Genomic DNA, 21,754 nt, shown 5'->3' on the forward strand with positions numbered 1-21,754 from the left:
CATCTCCTCCTCCTCCATCTCCTCCTCCATCCCTTCCTCCTCCATCCCCTCCTCCTCCATCTCCTCCTTCTCTATCTCCTCCTCCTCCATCTCCTCCTCCTTTATCCCCTCCTCTTCCGCCTCCTCCTCCTCCATCTCCTCCTCCTCTATCTCCTCCTCCATCCCCTCCATCCCCTCCATCCCCTCCATCTCCTCCTCTTCTGTCTCCTCCTCCTCCATCTCCTCCTCCATTCCTTCCTCCATCTCCTCCTCCTCCATCTCCTCCTCTTCATTCTCCTCCTCTTCATTCTCCTCCTCCTCCATCTCCTCCTCCTCCATCTCCTCCTCCTCCATTTCCTCCTCCATCCCTCCTCCATCTCATCCTCCTCCATCCCCTCCATCTCCTCCTCCTCCATCTCCTCCTCCACCATCCCCTCCTCCGCCATCCCCTCATCCTCGTCCATCCCCTCCTTTTCCTCCTCCTCCATCTCCTCCTCCTCCACCCCCTCCTCCTCCTCCATCTCCTCCTCCATCTCCTTCTACTCCATCTGCTCCTCCATCCCCTCCTCCTCCATCTCCTCCTCCTCCACCCCCTCCTCCTCCTCCATCTCCTCCTCCTCCATCTCCTCCTCCTCCATCTCCTCCTCCTCCATCTCCTCCTCCTCCATCTCCTCCTCCATCCCCTCCTCCTCCATCCCCTCCTCCTCCATCCCCTCCTCCTCCATCTCCTCCTCCTCCATCTCCTCCTCCATTCCTTCCTCCAGCTCCTCCTCCTCCATCTCCTCCTTCTCTATCTCCTCCTCCATCTCCTCCTCCTTTATCCCCTCCTCTTCCACCTCCTCCTCCTCCATCTCCTCCTCCTCTATCTCCTCCTCCATCTCCTCCTCCATCCCCTCCATCCCCTCCATCCCCTCCATCTCCTCCTCTTCCGTCTCCTCCTCCTCCATCTCCTCCTCCATTCCTTCCTCCATCTCCTCCTCCTCCATCTCCTCCTCTTCATTCTCCTCCTCCTCCATCTCCTCCTCCTCCATCTCCTCCTCCATCCCTTCCTCCTCCATCCCCTCCTCCTCCATCTCCTCCTCCTCCATCTCCTCCTCCTCCATCTCCTCGTCTTCCGTCTCCTCCTCCTCCATCTCCTCCTCCTCCATCTCCTCTTCCATCTCCTCCTCCATTCCTTCCTCCATCTCCTCCTCCTCCATCTCCTCCTTCTCTATCTCCTCCTCCTCCATCTCCTCCTCTTCCATCTCCTCCTCATCCATCTCCTCCTCCTCCATCTCCTCCTCCTTTATCCCCTCCTCTTCCGCCTCCTCCTCCTCCATCTCCTCCTCCTCTATCTCCTCCTCCATCTCCTCCTCCATCCCCTCCATCTCCTCCTCCTCCATCCCCTCGTCCTCCATCTCCTCCTCCATCGCCTCCTCCATCCCCTCCTCCATCTCCTCCTCCTCCATCCCCTCCTCCTCCATCCCCTCCATCTCCTCATCCATCCATCTTCTCCTCCATCTTCTCTGTCTCCTCTACCTACATTCAGCTTCACATGGTTCTGGTGATTCAAACTCAGCCCCTCCAATCTACCCACTGAGCTTCTCATCAGCCCATATTATATTTTATTATGCAGTCTAGCAGTGTTTGTCTTGGGACTATGGTCAACTGCTTAAGATCAACCAGCCCGGGTGAGGGAGGAGCTCACCAGCCCCATCTCCATCCCAGGTGAGGGCTGCTGGAGAGAGACCACTAGATTCCTTCAGGGATTGGCCACATAGTCTCACACCTGTGAGCAGCACGAACTGAACTCAGCATGCTATCAAAAGAAAGAAAGGACGTGAAGTTGAGCAGGGGGCTTCGTTGGGGATTCCAGGGGAGAAACAGAGACAAAAATGTGATAATAATGAATCACACATGTGTGTAAAATTTTCAAGTAAAAGTATTATAGTTTTCAAGATGAATAAATACAGTGGAAGTTATAATAATGAAAAATTGATGTTTTTATGTTTTACTTTAACGTGGTTAAAACACACTTTTTTTGAGGCAGGTTTCTCTGTGTAGCACTGGCTGTCCTGGAACTCACTCTGTAGACCTCCAGCTCACAGAGGTTGGTCTGCCTCTGTCTCCCAAGTGCTGGGTTTAAAGGCGTGTACCCCTACACTCATAATTTTTTTTATTCAAAGTGGTAAAACAGCTGGGCAGTCATAGCACACACCTTTTAATCACTCAGGAGGAAGAGACAGGGGAATCTTACTGAGTTTGAGGTGAGCTTGATCTATAGAGAGAGTTCCAGGACAGCCAGGGCTGCATAGTGAGGCCCAGACTCAAAAAATAAAATAAAATAAAATGGCTAAACAAATTTTAGTGCTTTTAAAATTATTATAAAATTTTTAAATTATTATATTTTAATCTTTGGACTGGGAAAACAGATTTTATGCTGGGGTTTTGTGCACATGAGCGCACACGCATGATCATGGAGGCCTTGTATATCGGTGCTGCCACATGTGGGGGCCTTGAGTAGCCCATGCTAGTCTGAAATCCCTCTGCAGACAAAGACGATCTTCAATCCCTCACCGTCCTGCCCTGAATTCAGGATGCGGTGTGAGCTGAAGATGGAACTGAGAACTCTGCACCTGCGTGAGCTTTGCCCATCCCAGTACCTTTCTAGATCTTTCTCTTTGCTGTTTTGTTTGAATTCCTGCTCTTCAGTCCATTTTGTTTTTTTTTTCTTTTTCCACATAGTTCAGAAATGGTGCCGTCTTCTCCTATTTTTTAATTCCTTTATTAATTATGATTTATGTGTTTAATCTCCTAGAATCGCCGCCATCCGGTGTAAGCCTATCTCCTCACTAGGCTGCGAGCGCCCTCTCTCGCCCCCTGCAGGCCGTCCTGCACACGGCGGGCACAGGCTCCCTCCACTTCCCCTCCGTGAACTCTGCCAAGCACCTAGCTCTCCACACCCTCCTGGTGACTCCTCCTCCGAGGGATGGGAAGCTTTGAATTCTGACACCAGAGATGGGTTCCTTTGGGCTCTTTGCTCTCTCGCTTCCTTTCCTTCCTTTTCTTTCCCTCCCTCCCTCCCTCCCTCCCTCCCTCCCTCCCTCCCTCCCTCCCTCCCTCCTTACCTTCCTTCCTTCCTACCTTTTTCTTTCTTTTCTTGATTTTGTTGTTATTTTAATTAAAAAAAATTAAACTCATTTATGGATGCTGTATTTACATTAGTTTCTCCTCCCTCTCCCCCTCCTCCTCTGCCCCCATCCCCCATGCCCTCTCAGGTTCATGACCTCAGACACACACATACATATATTCACACATACATGTATTTATACACACAGAAATGTGTACACGCATATACATATATTCACACATGTACACATCCATAGTCTCACATTTATGTATATTCACACACATACGTATATTTGTGCACATGTATACTCACACATACATATATTTATGCACGCATACATGTGTATACACATATGCACACATGTACATGTATTCACACATACACACATTTACATAAATTCACACATATACACACATACATATATCCACACATGTATGCTCACACATCCATATATTCACACTCACATATATTCACACATATATATCCTACATTATACATATATTCACATGCATATACACCATATATTCACATACACACCAGCTGAGCCCATCTGGTGTTGCTCATGTGTTTAGGATGGAATACTTGGGACTGGATAACCAATCCTGGGGCTCATCCCTGGAGATAACCAGTTTGCCTTCCCTCAGCACCCATTAATTGACCGTAGCTCTCCACTGAAGTGGAGACCCACGTAACGTTCCCCGTCCACACCAGCACGTCAACCAGTGTTGCCACTGTTCCGGTACTGGTAAGTGTCATGGATGCAGCTTCCTTGTCCATCTAAGACACTCTCTAGCAAAAGGCCTTCCTGCCCCTTCTGCAATGTTCCCTGAGCCAAGCTTGGGTGTCAGGGCTACATTGCAGACCTATCAGCAGGGCCAGGGCGTGCATGGTCACTTGATTCACTGTATTTTGTGGTTTTCTGAGATGGTCTCTGAGGATGGGTGAGAGCGACGTTCACCTGTAGCTCTCATACATAACACACAGGCAGCGCCCTGCAGGACGGGGTGGGAAAGGCTTCCTGAAGAGGACTCCACTCACTGGGGAACCGAGGCCGACAACTGTCAGCTGGGACCTCACAGAACTAAAAGTGGAACAATCAGCAAGGACAGACGGAGCCACCGAGTGGGACAGGGTCTGCCAGCTGTGATCTGATAAAGGATTAGCACTCGAATATATAAAGAACTCAAAAAACAGAGTCAAGAAAACAAATGACCAAATTTGCAAATGGACTATGGATTTGAACAGAGAGTTCGCAAAAGAAGAAATGAAAGTGGGTAAGAAACAGCTCAAAAAATGTTCACTGTCCCTAAACTTAGGGGTTCAGCATCAGAACAACTGTGGGGTTCCATCTTGCCTGGTCAGAATGGGAAAGACAACAGAACAACGGACAGCAAATGCTGAAGAAGGTGCGGGGAGAGGAAACCCCCATCCGTTGTTGGTGGATGGCCAGCTGGTGCAGCTCCTCTGGAAATCAGTGTGGGAAGTTTTCTGAAAGCTAAAAATGAATCTATCGTATGACCCAGCTATACAACACCTTGGTATTTGCCCAAAGGACTAGACATGCTAACCCACAAACACTTGCTCAGCTATGTGAATTCTGCTCTATTCACCATAGCTAGGAGATAATAAAAGCAGCCTAAGTGTCCCTCCACGATGAAAGGATAAGGAAATTGTGGTACATATTCACTATGGGATAACTATTCAGCTATGAAGTAAAATGAAATCATGAACTTCGCAGGCAGATGGGTGGAAATAGAAAACAGCATATTAACTGAAGTAGCCTAGGCCTAGAAACAAAAAAGGTACTTTGTATGTGTAGGGAGGAATCCTAGCTCTAAATTTTCAGACTGAGTAGAAAACCTGACTATACACAGGACCCAGGAAAGAACAGAGGCGTAACAAGTCTTTCTCTGCCTCGCCAGTCGGCTCCCCAGTAATGATATGGAGACATCCTATTAGTTATGAATAGTTACTTACTAATAGTTATTACTATTAGTTATGAAAGCTCAGCCTATAGCTTAGGCGTTTCCCAGCTAGTTCTTATAACTTAAACTACCCATTTCTATTAATCTGTGCTTTATCATGGGACGTTTTACTTTTCTTTCATTCCGTATGCCCAACTCCCTCCATGCCTCGTTGGCATCTCCTCTGAGCCTTGATTCTCTCCTCCTACTTCCTCTCCTGCCTGGCTCTTTATTAAACCAGTCATAGCCATATATTTTCACACAGCGTACAAATATCCCACAACACAGAGGGACCATGGCGGAAGCGAGGGGCGGAGAAGGAGCTGCAGAAGTGGGGAGAGTTAGGACACCGCTGTAAAGGAGGAATTGGGAAATTGGGGGGGATGTAACTGGGGAGTGGGGAGGAAGTGCAATTCAGAGGGAGAAAGGAGAAGGGAAAAGTGTGAGTGTGGTTTAAATAAAGTCATGAGACTTGGAGTCCTCATGCCCACCCCACAACAGTCATAAACAATTTAATAAAATCCCCAGCACCAGACATGAGAAACATCTCTTCAAGTTGTTCTTCAGGGGAGCCCAAGAGTCTCTCCAAACATTACATGTCAGGGCCAATGCATTAATTCCACAGGCACAAGGAAAAAGACCACTGATCACAAATTAGAGCCAAATCAAAGAAAGCTCAATTCTGTGTACACCAGAGCTGAATCAGTGGCTGTGTCCCCTGAGGTGGGTTCCAGAGAGTAGCCCTGAGCTAGTTTCTCAAGCTCCCTCCATAGGGAAAAACTTCAGGGTAGGGTATTTTGCAAGTAAGCCTGGTCACAGAAATGAGACCAGAAGCTGAGGAAGGCCACCCCAAACATTCCTTATAGGACACCGGATAGTTACAGGGACGGGCACAGGTCAGTTCTGAGAAACAGAAGCTTACGTTTCACAATGAGCAGAAACCTAGCTGAGCTAGAATCTCGTAGCAGCTCTGGCTGGCTGCTCAGACACTCTTGGTTTCACCACAGAACTTGAAGGGAAGATCTTACTGGTGACCATACCGTGAGTTCAGACACAGGGTACTCTCTGAGGACAGGCTCTCGTAGTAGCTCAGGGTGCGGCGCAAAGCCAGGGAAAAAAAGCAATCCGTAGCCCTACGGTGCTGGCTAGTTTCATGTCGACTTAACACACCTGAGAGGAGGAAGCCTCAACTGAGACAAGGCCTCGCTAAGATTGGGCTGTAGGCAAGCCTGAAGGCATTTTCTTAATTAGCAACTGATAGGGAGGCCCCAGCTCACTGTGGACGGTGCCATCCCTGGACTGATCCTGAGTTCTATAAGAAAGCAATGAGGGGCAAGCCAGAAGCAGCACCCTCCACGGCCTCTGCGTCTGCTCCGCCTCCAGGTTTCGGCCTGCTTGTGTCCCGGCTTCCTTCAATGACGAACTACAACGTGGAGATGTAAGTTAAACAAACCCCTTCCTCCTCACGTTGCTTTGGCCATGGCGTTTCATCACAAGGATAGTAACCCTGAGCAGAACACCTACCTGGCTGTGAATAACAGCAAAGGGCGGCACGGCAAGATAAACCCGAGGATGCAATAATGGAACTTACCTGTTGGAGGCGACCAGCGGCTAACTGTACTTAAGCCCCACTCGGCAGGAGAGAATGCGCGCCAGGCACGCTAGCCTAAGTACCAGCTGCTGAAGAGGTGGAGGGCCCTAGAGGAGAGTCTACTATGGCTGTTTTCTCAAACAATATACTGTAATTGCCTGGGGATTTTTTTAGGATTAATTTTTATTATTTTTAATTCCGTGTATGTCTGGGATTGTGGCCATGACTGCAATTGTCTGCAGAGGCCAGAAGAAGGTGCCAGATTCCCCAGAACTGGAGCTCCCCCTCTACCAGACTCCCCCTCCTCTCCTCCCTCCACTCGGCCACACTCCTGCTCCCTTCTGTCACAAGCAAGGAGGAACTTAGGGAAGTTGGTCTAACAAGTTCTATTTCATTACTCCAAGCTCCTGACTACGGTCCTAAGCCTGTCTCCCCAAGGCCGCTCATCTGTGCAACATCTCTTAGCTGAAGGTTGGGTCCAGTCTCTCACAGTAGTCTCGGTGAAGGGTCAGGATTCCATAGGAGACTCTCCAGTCACAGGGTCAGTCACGGTGACATCCCTCCAGCCGTCCTGAAAATGTGCAGAACACCGCACTGCTCTTGATCCCTGCTTATATTACTGTCCAGCGGGCGCTGTGGAGTTCCAGTCCTGTGTCTGGATCTCTTGAGTGAGTGATGTCACGGGGTTCTGGTTATCAGGTACAGCCTGGGGATATTTTGACATGTCTAAAGGGCATTTTGTATTATGCCCATCACAGTCCATCCCCTGGTCCTTGGGGCATACACAATGCTGATGAGGACCACAAATGAGAATTCTTTTAACGTAACGCTTTCATTGGTTCTTTGGAAATTTCACATAATGCACTCTGATTCCATCAATTTCTCAGTCCTTCCAGGTCCACCCACTCACTATTATGACCCCCCCCCAACAAGAGAAGAAGAAATACCAAGTCCAATTTATGTTGTCCTTATACTTACTGGAGCATGGGGAAACTCCCAGTGGCCACTCTTAGAGAAAACTGAGTCCTTCCCCACCCACACCCCTCCCGGAAGCCATCAGTTGTGGAGAGCTACACTTCAGCATCTTTATCACAAGTTTAAAGAAGTCTCTTCAATGGCTTCCAGTCTAGACTGTTTGCGGGGGTGGGGGGTGGGAGGTGGGGGGATGGGGGAGTGGGAGGCGGGAGAGGGGGTGTTGTCACAGAACTCTTCTATTTCTCAGCCATGAGTCTGCAGTCATCCACACTGCTGCGGAAGAAGCTTCCTCACCCTTTACAGTCAGCGGCTGCACTGTCATGGTCTTCCACATGGTTCCTGGCTACAGCGTGGACCACTGCATCACCGTCTGTAGCTTCGCGGTCTGTAGCTTCACCGTTATTCCCCATGCATCCAAATCTGTGCTGACAGCTTTCCTTCCAATTTCCTGAGTCCACTTTTTAAAAGTACCTTCCCATAGACCTGCCCTTCTCTCGCTTTCCCAGGGACATTGTAGGATCTGCAGACTCCTCTGCCTCCTCGTCACCCCTGGGAGCCTCCGTGGGTCTCTCGGGCTCCCCAGAACTTCTCAGTGCCGGCTTTGATCATAGTCATGCTTCAGGTTTTCAGCCTCCATAATGATGACATGTTCCTGGAACTGGTTCTGCAGCGCTGGCTCCTCCCCCCGCGCCAACAACTTGTAGAGGGAGTAAACGTTGGGGGGGGGGGCATGGCTCGGATTGCATGGCTCAGGCTGCATGACTCGGGGTGCATGGCTGGGGTGCATGACTCAAAGCGCTGGATCTGGGCCTGGGTGGCAGGCCAGCACGTGGTTGGTCTTCCAGGCCGCCGCCCCTATGCACACCTCAGAATCCTTACCATCATAGTTTCACTGCAAGCTGCAAATCCTGGCCACAAAAGAAAAGGGAGAAAGCATACCGTGAACATTCAGTTACTGATAGACAAATTCAAGAAGATAAATCTCAAGCAACAAAGCATAGAGTTGCTGAGCACCCGCCACCACGGAGCACCCACCACCTCGGAGCACCCGCCACCACGGAGCACCGGCCACCACGGAGCAGTCCTGGGGAATCTGAGAGACCCGTGGAGGCTCCCGGGGTAATGGGGAGACAGAGGAGGCTGCAGAACAAGATGGAACCAGTGTCTGGTGGTGCAGCAGAAGAGACTGGTAGTTATTCCTCTGGCCTATGGATACTGTCCTGGCTAGTTTTATGTCAACTTGACACAAACTAGAATCATCAGAGAGGAAGGAGCCCCAAATGAGAAAATACATCCATAAGACAGGGCCTGGGACCTATAGGGTATTTTCTTAATTAGTGATTAATACAGGAGGGCCCAGCCATGGTGGATAATTCTATCTCTGGGCTGGGGTTCTGGGCTCTATAAGAAAGCACACTGAGCAAGCCTTGAGAGCAAACCTAGAAGCAGTACCTTCCATGACCTCTGCATCGGTTCCTGTCCTGTCTGAGCTCCTTGTCCTGACTTCCCACAGGAGGCACAGTGATGTGGAAGCCAGATAAACCCTCTTCTTCCCAAGGTGCTTTGCTCATGGTGTCTCATCACCACAACAGTGACCCCGACTAAGACACGTAAATTTCCAAGTTTGTACTTTCTCAAGGTTTGATACAGTCAAGATGAAAAACACAGTCAGAAATAAAAGGTAATGCGATCACTTTCAAACAAAAATGTCGTAGAGTTAAGGGGGTGTAGCGGGGTTGGGGCTGTCAGACTAAGCTAAGCCAGTCACAGTAGAGCATCATCCCATTAGCGCAGTGTCAAGCAGGAGCATGTGGGTCAAGGCTGTGGGCCAAGCATTTCTTCTTTTGCTAGAGAAAAGAGCAACCGAGAGCACAGTGGGCTTCCTAATTAGCTCCCAATGCTGTTTCTCAGTTTCGTGTAGATGAATATGGTAAAGCAGGCGTGGATACAGAGCATCGGAAAGTCTGGTGAATCTCAGGAAGCATCCATCTTGGGTCTGATACCAGCATATACAGGCCGCCTCTTCTGACAGAAATGACATTTTCTTGCTGGGGTAGAACCAAGAATACAGAACATAATAGTCCTGGTTTGTAATGTCACCGAGGAAATGAAGCATCTCCCAAAGAAGGCTCTCCGGTCACAGTTTGGACAGATGTGTTTGCTGGAATCATGCATAGCCACTGTGTCCCTGCTGGTGAGATAGTCTCTGGGGTTCACTGCCACAGTTCTTCCAGAAGTGAAGTTTGCTAAACAAGCTCCAACGGATCAGAAGGAGTTTGCATGCCAAGAAAAGCCAATATGATGTATACAAAAAGCCGAAGTCTTTCCTTTATCCAATAGAAAATGTTCCACATGAGGAAGCAGTGACAGCCATTCCCTAAATCTTCACAGTGAGCATGCTGAGCATAGAATGCTCTCCTGGCATCTGAGGCTGAGATGTTCGTGGTCCCAGTATTCTAATAGAAACCCACCCAAGATGTGGTAAGGTAAGTCACCAACATCATACTTTACCCTTGGTTTACTTGCCATGACTTCTCTTCTTTAAGTCTCCGGTATTCTGTCCCTGTAAACATATTTTATGGAGATTTATTCTGCCTGGTCCAGAAATGTCTGGTGGTTGTTCTAGCTCTAAGTCTGATTTAACAGCTTTTTCTAAGGGAGAAGCTCTGTTCAGTCTCGGTCTAGTATTTAATTCATAGCACGTGATTGCAATAGCCCTTTCCAAGGTGGTAAGAACTTGGTTTGCAGCAGTCCCTTCTGTCTTTCTGCATTTCCAGTTGCAGTTGGGTTATAGGCTAGATGGAAGGCCCATTGTATGCTCATAGTCCCAGACCACCTCTGGACTTTAGAACCTTCAAGTATGTTCCTTGATCTGACTTGATAATTATTGAGCAGCCGGATCTGGCTTTCCAACACCAGAGTGTGTACATTGTTACCGACTGGTCTGGTCTATGCCTTTCTTCAGCAAACCCAGAGTGTGTACATTGTTACCGACTGGTCTGGTCTATGCCTTTCTTCAGCAAACCCAGAGTGTGTACATTGTTACCGACTGGTCTGGTCTATGCCTTTCTTCAGCAAACCCAGAGTGTGTACATTGTTACCGACTGGTCTGGTCTATGCCTTTCTTCAGCAAACCCAGAGTGTGTACATTGTTACCGACTGGTCTGGTCTATGCCTTTCTTCAGCAAACCCAGAGTGTGTACATTGTTACCGACTGGTCTGGTCTATGCCTTTCTTCAGCAAACCCAGAGTGTGTACATTGTTACCGACTGGTCTGGTCTATGCCTTTCTTCAGCAAACCCAGAGTGTGTACATTGTTACCAACTGGTCTGGTCTATGCCTTTTCTTCAGCAAATCTAGTCCCTGCACTTACATCTACAAGGGTGCAGGCATGTAGGCCCCTGTGAGCATTCTAGGTTCCAGAGAAACCTATTTATAGTTCATAATTAAATTGTTTAAGAGACCATGTTGCAGCTCGCACTTGATGTCTGACTCCGGTGTTAAGTGCTAGACAAAGGTGGCAGTCTCTGTAGCCTGTTTGCCGGCCTGCCAGGATACCTTGAGGTCCCTTTTATTAATCCACTGGAGCAAAGCACGTGCCCCTGAATGTTCTCGTGTTTTATATAGTCCGAGAATTTCTTCCAATGCTCTTGGGCTTTTTAATTTTCCAGTCTGGGTTCCTTTTAATAGTTATTTGCACAAGGTTGTCCTGATTTAACCAGGTTCTCCATTTCACCTCATTTTTATAGTGTTGGGGCAAACTTTCAGGTTTATTAAATGCATAATCTACCATCTTTGCTGATTTGTTCTGTGTAGCTACTCTTTCTCATCAAACTTCCTTTAGAACCCCCCCCCCCCCCCGATAATGTCACGGAGACTTATTATTCATTATGACAGCTTGGTATTTAGCTTAAGTTCATCCCCAATTTTGCTCTCGTAACTTAAACGAACCTGGTTCCACTCATCTGTGCTCTGCCACTTGACTTCTGACCTCTCCTCCATTCAGGGCCTCCGACTTCCTCCGTGTCTCACTAGCATCTCCTGCCGCACTAGATCCTAACCTCTGGCTCCTCTCTCTCCCTGGAAGTCCCACCTATTCTCTCCTGCCTAGCTATTGACCATTCAGCTCTTTATTAGACCAATCGGATGCTTTAGGCAGGTGAAGTAAAATGGCAAGCCATCTTCACACCGTGTGATAGAGCATCCTACAACAGTTTGGAGTTTGTTCCCTAGTAAATTTTAGTATGTTAGTCTTAGTTAAACACAGTGCCAATTTGTCTGTTATTTCATTACTTTTAGATGTCTGTCTTGCCTGTGTGAGTATCTACCTGGGCCATATAAATTTTGATGTTTTTCTTCATGCTTTCCATGCTTCTTTTCCATTCATTTCCATCCATGCTTCTCTTGACCATTTATCTTCCAGCTAGTGGTTTTCCATCTTGACCACCATATAGCTATACCATAGCACACAGACCATGTTTTGGAGAATAAGTAGATTTCCCCTTTGCCTTCCTTGTCTTATAGCCAGTGCTGCTATTACTTCAGTGTGTCGCACTGGCTTTGTGGTTCCTTCCTCAGTAAGTGGCCGTTCCATCCCTTAGTCTATAGGCTGTTGCTTTCCATCTAGTTTTGGTCCTATCAGGGGCTGATGAGCCATCAGTGAACCATGTGTTAGCCAACTGCTGTGGCCATTGATCCCCACAGTCCAATAGGTGCCTCTTTTGGGTTGGTTTAGGGATGGGTGTTATGGGCAACTGAGTTATTTCCTCAGTGCGTGAAGGCACAGACCCCTTTGCTGCCACATCCTGGTTATGAAGGAATTCAGTTAGGTACCATTTCCACTGTAATACCTTTCCTTCTATAGTTAAGCCTGTGAGAGACTCTGTCTGTGAGTGGATCCAATCCATCATTGTAAAGGGTACCTTTATGACCATAGGTGGTTGGTGTGAGTTGGTGTGAGTCATGGCTGAGTGTAGGGTTCTGCATGCTTCAAAAAATGTCCAGATTTGCTTCTCAAAGAGAGAGTATCTGTTCTCCACATATGGGAAGTGTTTGCAATATAAGTCAACGGGCAAATGTTGATGGATTCCCTTTTGCTTTATAAAGAGTCCCTAGTTGCCATATTCACCAATAAATATGATATTCATAATTAGGGTATCATCTTGTTCAATATTGGTCAAATTGCATTCACAGAGATGAGCTAGCAGGCGGTCTCAAAAGCTTCTCTTTGCTCCTGTCTCCAGTGGAAATCAGCTGCCTTTTTAGTAACCCTATAGAGGGATTTCATAATAATCTGTAAACGCGGTATGTGGTTCCTCCAGTAAGCAAACATACATTAGATGCTGCATCTGTGTTTCATACCTGGGTGGAGGATATCTAAAATCCTGTGCAATAAGCCATATAGGATCATGGTTCCTTCAGGTGTCCATAACATGCCTAGAAACTCTGTTGAGGTATCTGGCCCTTTCACATTGTCTCTATTAATGGTTCAGCCATCATGTACCAGGGTATCAATTACTGTCTCCACATAGTTGTAAACAGTGTCCTTATTGTATCCTGCAATCAACATATTATCTACCAGGGTGGGGTAGCTAGGTGGTAGTCTTTCGAATTTCAGATAATGCAGCATGCATAGCCTCCTTCAGAGGACTGCAAGGATGCCTGAGAGCCACTAACATTTGAAGAGTCACCTCAGTTGCTGCCCTCTGCTGTCAAATATGCTACGGGAGACAGAAAAAAAACAAGGATTAACAATCCCACCCCACCAATTAAGGCATATGTGAGCATCCAGGAGGGACCAATAGTCTTTTTATATTATGCCAAACTTTTTCAAAAAATGAAGAGTCAAAGGCCATAACCTCTGCCCTTATCTGATCTAACTGAAAAAATTTCATGTGTTAGCTGCAAAGAACAATATAGAAAATTAGTTGACCGTGGGCCCTTAATATAGTTAGCCATCTCCCAGCACGCTGAACTAACATTCCTCATCTCAAAAGGCGGAAAAGCATGGGTCACAACTGTGTCTCATCAAGGTATTTAAAGTGCAAATCTCTTCCTCTAATAATAAATCAATTTGTTTGGGGGGCCATGAGTGCAAAAAGGGGTGTATATACATCACCCATCCTGGGTTATTCCCTCCTTGATGGAAACAGGCTGATCCACGGTCAGGCTATTGGCCATATGCCCACATGGTGTCTCTGGACAAGAGATGGCATTCGGGAGTTGAGCCTTGGTTCCACCTACTGGAGGATCAGCCCTTATGTGGAGGCACCAGGCAAATTGAAACAGAAAAAAAAAATGTACCTTCCTAATTGGACAGGCAGACAAACACAACAGGTTACACAAAAGGAAGGAAGGATGGAAGGAAGGAAGGAAGGAAGGAAGGAAGGAAGGAAGGAAGGAAGAAAGTCCTGATGCTTTTCTGCCAAAGGGACTGAAAACACACATCAAGAGGCCTTCTCACTGTCCAGCACCGTGAGTGAGGAGAGGAAGGCGACTAGAACCTCTTCAGGCACCAGATGTAGCTCCCTCCGGGGAGGGGGTGAGAAAGTTGTGGTGTTAACAGCATAGACACCAGGAGTTGGGTAAAAGGTAAACAGCAGACTCAGTTATTCAGCAAGGAAGAGAGCCTTATATACCCTCCTCCCAGCATGCAGGCTGCATTCCGATCCACTGACATTGCGTGGTCATCCCTCATTGGCTAGGCAAGATCAGGACCTCTCACAGCGCCTGTTGCTAGGCTCTCAGACAGACTCCAGATTGGCTCATCTCTTGGCCTTGTAGGCCTGTCTTCCTACACCAGACTCGTGAGGTTTCTTCCTAGGCAGGAGAGCATATTTTGTATTTCAGGATGACCAGCAGAGTGCCAGCATTCTTATCTCTTCAAGCCAGACAATATGGAGTTCATTTTCCCCTTTTGTTTCCAGGGTCACTGTGTATTGTCTAATCCAGACAGGGGTAACTGAACTGGTTAGCTGAACAATTGCAGGAGCTTAGTGTTGGGCCAGTCCTGTGGGGCGGGGTTCTGCCCATACCCCCAAGAATCTTTGTTGTCAGTCTGAGAGATAGTCTAACTGTATCTTTTGATGGGAAGTAGCTAGGAGATATTCTTGACACACACCAAATTCTTCTGGTTCTCTGTAAATCTAACTGCATCTCAGCAGCAGCAAAGTTTTAGTCTAGGGGAAAGGTCTTGTCCCAATCAGTTCTCTGTTGTTAAATACCTCCTGAGCTACCCCCAGCAACTGGGACCTACTTACACCTTTAAATTTTTCTAACTTTTCCAACTGTTTTCTAATATTTGGGACTGTCTGGGTCCAAAGAAAATCTTTTTAGCAGCAGTCTTTAATCAAAAAAAAAAACAAAAAACAACAACTTCCCCGACTGCTCTTAGGACTGGAGAGGAAGGAGGGGAGGGAGTTGGGGGGGGAGGAGGAGAGGGAGTGGGGGAAATGGAAGGGTATGGGGAGGAGGGGAGGAAGTGGAAATTTTTATAAACAAATAAATAAATTAATAAAAAAAACTTATCAAAAACTGTTTAAAGCCAGAAAGCCTGAGACTCGCGGAGTGGGGGACTCTGAAGGTTGCTGGAGCTGCCCGACCAGAATGCAGTGATGGAACCAGGTTTCAGCCCTTGTGGGGGCAGTTTGGGTGGTGACAGAGGCGGTGGAGGAGGAGGAGGAGGACAAGGAGGCCTTTGGCAGGGGATGAAGAGGCTTTGGTGAAGGTCGAGATGGAGGTAGAGGCCTCAGGGGTCAAGGAGATGGAGAAGGTGGTGAACGAGGTGGAGGCTTCTAGTCTGGGGGCAGCGGGGGCAGGGTGGTGGTCGGGGAGGCAAGAGAAAACCAGTCAGGGAAGAATGTGATGGTGGAACCACAGGGGCATGAAGGCGAGTGTGTGTGGGCGGGGGGAGGCAGGGGGCAACTGAAGCTAGAAGAGGACCGACCGCGACCGCACTCTGAGGCCTCAGCCCCTCTCTGCTCCCCTCACCAGGAGTCTTTATCTCTCACGGAAAGGAGGAGGCCGTGTTACAAAGCTGGTCCCTGGAGAATCTGTGTAGGGGGAGAAGAGAGTCTCTAGTTCAGAAGGAGATGAAAAACCGAGTACCGAGCCTGGAACCCCTTCCACTTCAAGCTGGCAGCAACAATCCTAGGCTGTAGACCACAACCACATCAAGCTGGGGGCCAAGGTGCTCTAGCTTGGGGCAACCTCACGTCTCTGATGTGGTCTGGTCTATGCAGTTGAGTTCTCCCACCGTTCTGGCCGTGACCTCATCGACTTGGCCAAGAGGACCAACACTGTTCCTGTGATTTAAAATGCTCACCCACGCAAATCACGCTAGGATTGTGGATGTGATCTTTGCTGACATGGCGCAGCCAGACCAAACCCAGAGTGTGGCCCGGAATGCCTACACCCTTCTGCAGAATGGAGGACATTTTGTGATTGTCATTAAGGCCAACTAACTGCATTGACTCCACAGCCTGGTAGCTGCTGTGTTTCCATTGGAAGTGAGGAAAACGCAACAGGCAAACAGGAAGCCCCAGGAGCAGTTGACGCTAGAGCTCTAGGAAAGGACAAACCATGCTGTGGTTGTAGGTGTGTACAGGCCACCTCCCAAGGTGAAGAACTGAGCGCATGAATAGGTACCCCGCTGTAGGGGAGACGGCCTGTGGACATGAATGAAAAAGCTCGCTTTAATTGATTGCTTGCTTTAATTCGTATGGCTATGATGATTTGGGTCAGCCCTCCCAATCTCTGGAATTAATGCCACCAAGGTTCAGCTAGCAAAGTGCTTCATTTGGCTACAGTGTCCATGAGGTCCAATCATGACTGACCAGCATGCCCTATCACAGACTCTCCCCTTGTCTGTGATGTCTGCCTGTTCAGGTTCATCCACCCAGTCTCTCTCCTTTTTGCTTAATAAAGGATCTCTTTTGGGCTTGAACTTGGTGTTTGGGGCCATCTGAGCCTGATCCAGGATCCAGAAGGGAGCACCCTACAGTATGAGCTCCCTCAGAAACAGAGAGAGAGGGAAACAGACAAACAGAAAGAGAGAGGGAAGGAGGAAGATGGAAGTAGATAGAAAGACAGGGTGGGGAAGCACTCCAGAGGAATTGGATGTAAAACTCAAGAGAAACAGTTGCCCAGAGAGACTCTAGTTTTGATCTCTGGCATCATGGTGTTGTGGGGGAGGAGCTGAGAGTTTTTGCCCTTGAAGGAACTCAGTGTTTTCTTTCTGGGCTGTGGAGTCTAGGGCTATGAGTGACACACACACAAACATACACAAACACACGCACAGAATTTAAAATAAAAATAAAACTGTGGGGAGCAATGAAGAAAGACACCCAACACTGACCTGTAGCTGTGAATAAACATACATACCCACATAACCCCTAACACGTGACCACATGCATATATGCGCGCGCACACATGAACATAGTGTATTATGCACGTGCACACACACACACACAAACACACATAAGAACACGTGTCTGCAAACACAGGCGCACACAAACACCCTAAGACATTTTTCAAGGAAGCCTGTCAGGGGGACGGGATAGTGCGGGGTGTGGTCGGCAGGTGGCGCTGCTGGGAGGCGGTTTTGTAGACGGCCTGGCTGGGATGGAGCTCGCCAGGCTCTCAGTCTCCTTCCCGCCCCGCGCTCGCCTCCGTGGACACGGGACAGCCCTGCACCAGCTCTCCCGGCACAGACCAAGACACTGCAGCCTCAGAACCTTCCTGCAGGGACACAACGGTGTCACCTTGTTAACAGAAGGGCAACCTCCAGGGTGGGGGAAGGGGGGAACCCCCACCCTCCTTGGGCGGGAGAAACTGTTGCTTCCACCACCACCATCTCCTCACTCCTGCCTCCCCGCCTTCCTCACCATGCTGAGCCGCACCCTGGAGCTGTGAACCTCAGTAAACCTTCCTTCAGTTGCCATTCTCGGAGATTTGGTCACAGCAATGAGAACTGAAAGCCAGAAACAGACCTCTAAACGGGCAGTGCTCAACCTGTGGGGCGCAACCCCTTTGGGATCAAATGACCCTTTCATAGGGGTCACATATCAGATATCCTGTGTATAAGATATTTACATTACGATTCATAACAGTAGCAAAAATACAGTTAAGAGGTAGCAACAAAATAATTTTACAGTTTGAAGTCACCGCAACATGAGGACCTGTGTTCAAGGGTCCCAGCAGTAAGAAGGCTGAGAACCACTGCTCTAAAACAACCCCATAAGCTCCTCCTCTCTTCCTTCCTTAAAGATCAGGCCTCAAATATTCCCCCAAAAGTTTATGTGTTAAAATTGGCTGGGCCAGCGAGAGGGCTCCGCAGGTAAAGGTGCCTGCCACCGAGTCTAACTTCCTGAGTTCGATCCCCAGGACTCACTTGGTGGGATGGGAGAACCATGCCATGGTATGTGCGCGTTCACAAGCCACCCACACGCACACATATGTAAATAAGATGTTTCTGGTTGGGCTAGTGGAATGTGGTGACACAAATCTCATCTCAGCCCTCAGGACACCTAGGAAGGTGGATGGTGAACTTCAGGCCAGGCTGTGCTGTTGAAGGCTTGGTACCTGATACAGCAGTTTCCCATAGGAGGTGACTGAGTCCCGGAGACTCTGACCTCCTCTGATCCAATCATTGTCCTCAATGCTTACTGGATCCCAGGGATGGCAGAAAACTAGCGAGGGGGAACCAGATGGAAGAAGTAGGTTACTAAGGGGGGCGCCCTTGAAGGAAACAGTCTGTCACTAGTGTGTCTGCAACCCCACCTTCCTTTCTCCCCTCTCCCATCTCTGTCTCTCTTCCCCAGTTGATCTCTCTCTCTCTCTCTCTCTCTCTCTCTCTCTCTCTCTCTCTCCCCCTCCACCCTCACCTCTTCATTCTACAGGAGCAGTTCTAACCACCACAGGCTTCAACCCTGAGGTTCCATCTTCCCATGAGCCTCAAAGCAACCAGGACCAAAACCCAGCATCCCAGGAACATTTGGGGCTCTTATCTTATAGCTCTTATACAGGCCCCACCTCCTCCTCCAGTGACCTCCCCCACCCAGCCATGGGGTGGTATAAATAGCCTTGTTTAGGGCAGGTCACTTACCCAGCTTTTATTCTCAGCATCTGTGCTGCTGTGAGTCTCTGCATTCACCTCTCTATTCCCTGCAAAGATGGGGTTCTTGCCTTTGCCTGTGGATAGAAACAGATATTTAGAAGGTGGTTTGACAGGGTGTCGGCTCCATCAAACGGCAGTCTTCAGCACCCTGAGGGTGTAAGGCCTCTTCAGCCTGGGTTTGGGACTGGGTGTTTATAGCAGTAGGTGTGGGATCCCTCCTACAGAGCAAGCACAAATGAGGTTAAGGAGCGAATGGTCACCCCCATAACAGTCATGCCAGCAGCCACGCCGTTCCGTCTCTGTGAGTTTCTATATTCAGTGTCAATCTTGTATGCTTTTCCTTTATGAAATAGGAAACATTTGACACCAAAAAATGTACTTACATAACCTGGGTTTAACCACTGAGCCATCTCCCCAGCTCCCAATTTAATTTTTAATTGAACATCCTTCTTGGCAATCCCATACCCAATGTGTTATGACCATATCTCCCTCTTCCCCATTTTCTCTCCCTCCCATGCCTGCCCATCCCATTTCCCCCAGCTGCTCTTCCTCTTATTTTCACGGCTATTATTAGTATTATTAATTGTCATTATTATTATTATTGCCCAATTTCTAACATAGGGCAAATGTACAGAGCCCTGATTGTGAAGTCCTGGTCACAGGTTCCATGATGCTGCCTTCCTGGCAACATACAGCACACCTGTGATAGGGACATCTCTGTCATGTGAGTGCCAGGTGTCTGTCCCCAATGATGTGCTCATACTGTACCACTGGGAAAAGTCACAGCATCCTGACATCTGCAGATTAGGACTCAACATTATCAACACTCAGGCCCTTGTCTCTGATAGGATCTTTGTTTTATACTAACAGCGCTTATCAAACATTGGCAGCTGACACAATCACAAAGTCCTCTTAAGGAAACAGATTCTGAGAGTCCACACCCAGTAGCTCTGACGGCAGCCTCCACAAGGCATGGGGATGGGGGCCTCCTCGTGGGCCTGGGGATGGGGACCTCCACGTGGGCATGGGGATGGGGATGTGAAGGGGAATGTGAATAAAGTAATCCCACACTAACTCAGAATTGAGTATAATAAGGGGGTTCTCTATTTAGGGGGACTCACAGATCACAGTCCCCTGTATGAATGGGGAACAGGAATCGAATCCAGCATCCAGGCAAGAGAAGAGAAAGAGGTGTGGGGGGGGGCAGGTACTCACCTTTTTGGTACCCAAGGTCATGCCCAACCTGATCCAGCCTCTTAAAGGCCATTGGCTGAAAGAGGTTCCCCATCACCTCCCCCTTTGTCTAAATAAGAGAGTTCCAAACCCAATACAAAACTATATCCAATAAGAACAGATAACAAGTATAAGAATTAGAATTACAACCAGAATAAATAACATTAAGCAAGAAACATATGTTAAATGTTTTAATAATTATTCTATCCTAAGGAGTCTAAGTCTTGTATTAGAAGTGGCTTGGCTAAGTCATGAGAAGAAAGTATCTATGACTATCTAATCTTCAACACCATTGAAGGCCTGAGAAGGGAGATAATATTACTTGAGTAAGCAGGAAGTACAATCAAGCTGCTTCCAAAATGCGCAGTAGATGACAGAGATAACTGGCTACCTGGGCGATCACCCAAAGTCTCATTTGCAACGCTGGAGCAACCAACTTTGGCTAAGGCCTATAGTAACTGGCAGACCGTTTTCAGAGGCAGGAACATTTTCAGAATGGCCTTAGCCTGGCATGGCAAGGTTTGGCAGTCTTTTTTTTTTTCTTCTTGTATCCTGCTTGTCCAGTCCAGGCACTGTGCATTTTGTCAGTGGTTGATGCATGGGCCATTTCTTGCCCAAAAGGCCAGATTTGTCAAGAAGAAAACAAGCTCCAAATGGAGTCTCTTTGGGACTCATCATTCTTTTGGGAATAGATCAGTGTTGTCAGGAGCAACTGTGTCTCACATCAACAGAACCCTAAATTATTTAAATGCCATATTTTATGGCTTTTTGAAGTGGGTGAAGATTACCTATCTATGCAGAATGCAATCACTATATATCTAAAGAGTTGGATTAGTCTAACTATAAGTATGACAAACATGGGTGACTATTGACCTATGAATCTTAATACCTATATAGCTTAAAGACTAAGACTTTCTATTAGACTATTAGACAATCTTTAAACAACTGTGTGGCAAATAAGTACAATGGCCTCAAAATGTAAACAATGTATAAGTATCTTGATCAGAGGTAGAAACAAGCATGCATACAATATGACAAAATAACTGTGCAGAGGTGTACAAATATTGTTGTTAGGAAAAAAATCCTAAGGCAAGTCGCCCCACCAGTGCACAAAAATCCGATTAAAACAGATCAAACCAAATTAAAAAGGCCATGTTTTATTAAGTGCAGCGCTCTCTGGTGGCCGAGAGCATGGTGGGGAGACAGAAAAGCAGGGAGTACATGCAAACCCGGGACCACGTGTTTCATGCCAGCCCCTGGCCTGGGAGTTGCATTGGTCTGGACTCCAAATCCCAGAATGCAGACCAATGCAACTCCCAGGCCAGGGGGCTGGCATGGATGCCAGGGGCTGAGGTTACGCTCCCAACTTAACAACTGTAAACAGAAATAGGAGCATATTCAATATAACAAAAATAATTTGAATTTGTATCAATATACAAGAATCTATACTGCTGTAAATTGTCTATATATAAAACAGCTCACAAGTATTTGCTCTATCACTCACTATTATTATTAGTGTAAGCGCATGACACATGTAGGCAGCAAGCAAATATCGAAACTATTGTTTCCTCTTGCTCAAACTTAACCTCTTCCTCACCTCTCCCTTCTCGGGGTGACTCCAAGTTGCTCCTCCTTGCCGGTGCATAATGTATTTTGATCACATCAGGTTTCCAGCCGTCCTGGGGAGCAAGCAGAAGGCAGCTGAAGCTGGCTGGCGGCCCTAGGCTTCCAGAAGGAAATAGACACTTCCTGTTCCTGTGGTACCCTGAGCCAATCGTCTCAGCCCT

General features: G+C 47.9%; 1 long non-coding RNA gene and 1 pseudogene across 3 annotated transcripts; one reads left to right on the plus strand and one right to left on the minus strand.

The window, feature by feature from the left end:
* Nucleotides 1-8,214: 8,214 nt before the first annotated feature.
* LOC125395780 (uncharacterized) lies at nt 8,215-21,716 on the minus strand. 3 transcript variants are annotated; one of them, XR_007230651.3, is made up of 5 exons: nt 21,565-21,716; nt 18,723-18,808; nt 18,200-18,306; nt 9,071-10,181; nt 8,215-8,526 (listed from the first exon to the last, which is right to left on the minus strand). It is a non-coding gene; the product is annotated as an uncharacterized LOC125395780 (long non-coding RNA). The 3 variants fall into 3 exon arrangements; XR_007230647.3 differs by lacking the exons at nt 8,215-8,526; nt 9,071-10,181 and adding exons at nt 16,311-17,356; nt 17,503-17,588; XR_007230648.3 differs by lacking the exon at nt 9,071-10,181.
* On the plus strand, nt 15,232-16,248 carry LOC148121233 (rRNA 2'-O-methyltransferase fibrillarin-like; annotated as a pseudogene).
* Nucleotides 21,717-21,754: the final 38 nt, after the last annotated feature.

The sequence above is a fragment of the Myodes glareolus genome, chromosome 8 (assembly GCF_982192425.1).
Source record: "Myodes glareolus chromosome 8, mMyoGla1.1, whole genome shotgun sequence".
Lineage (NCBI taxonomy): Eukaryota > Metazoa > Chordata > Mammalia > Rodentia > Cricetidae > Myodes > Myodes glareolus.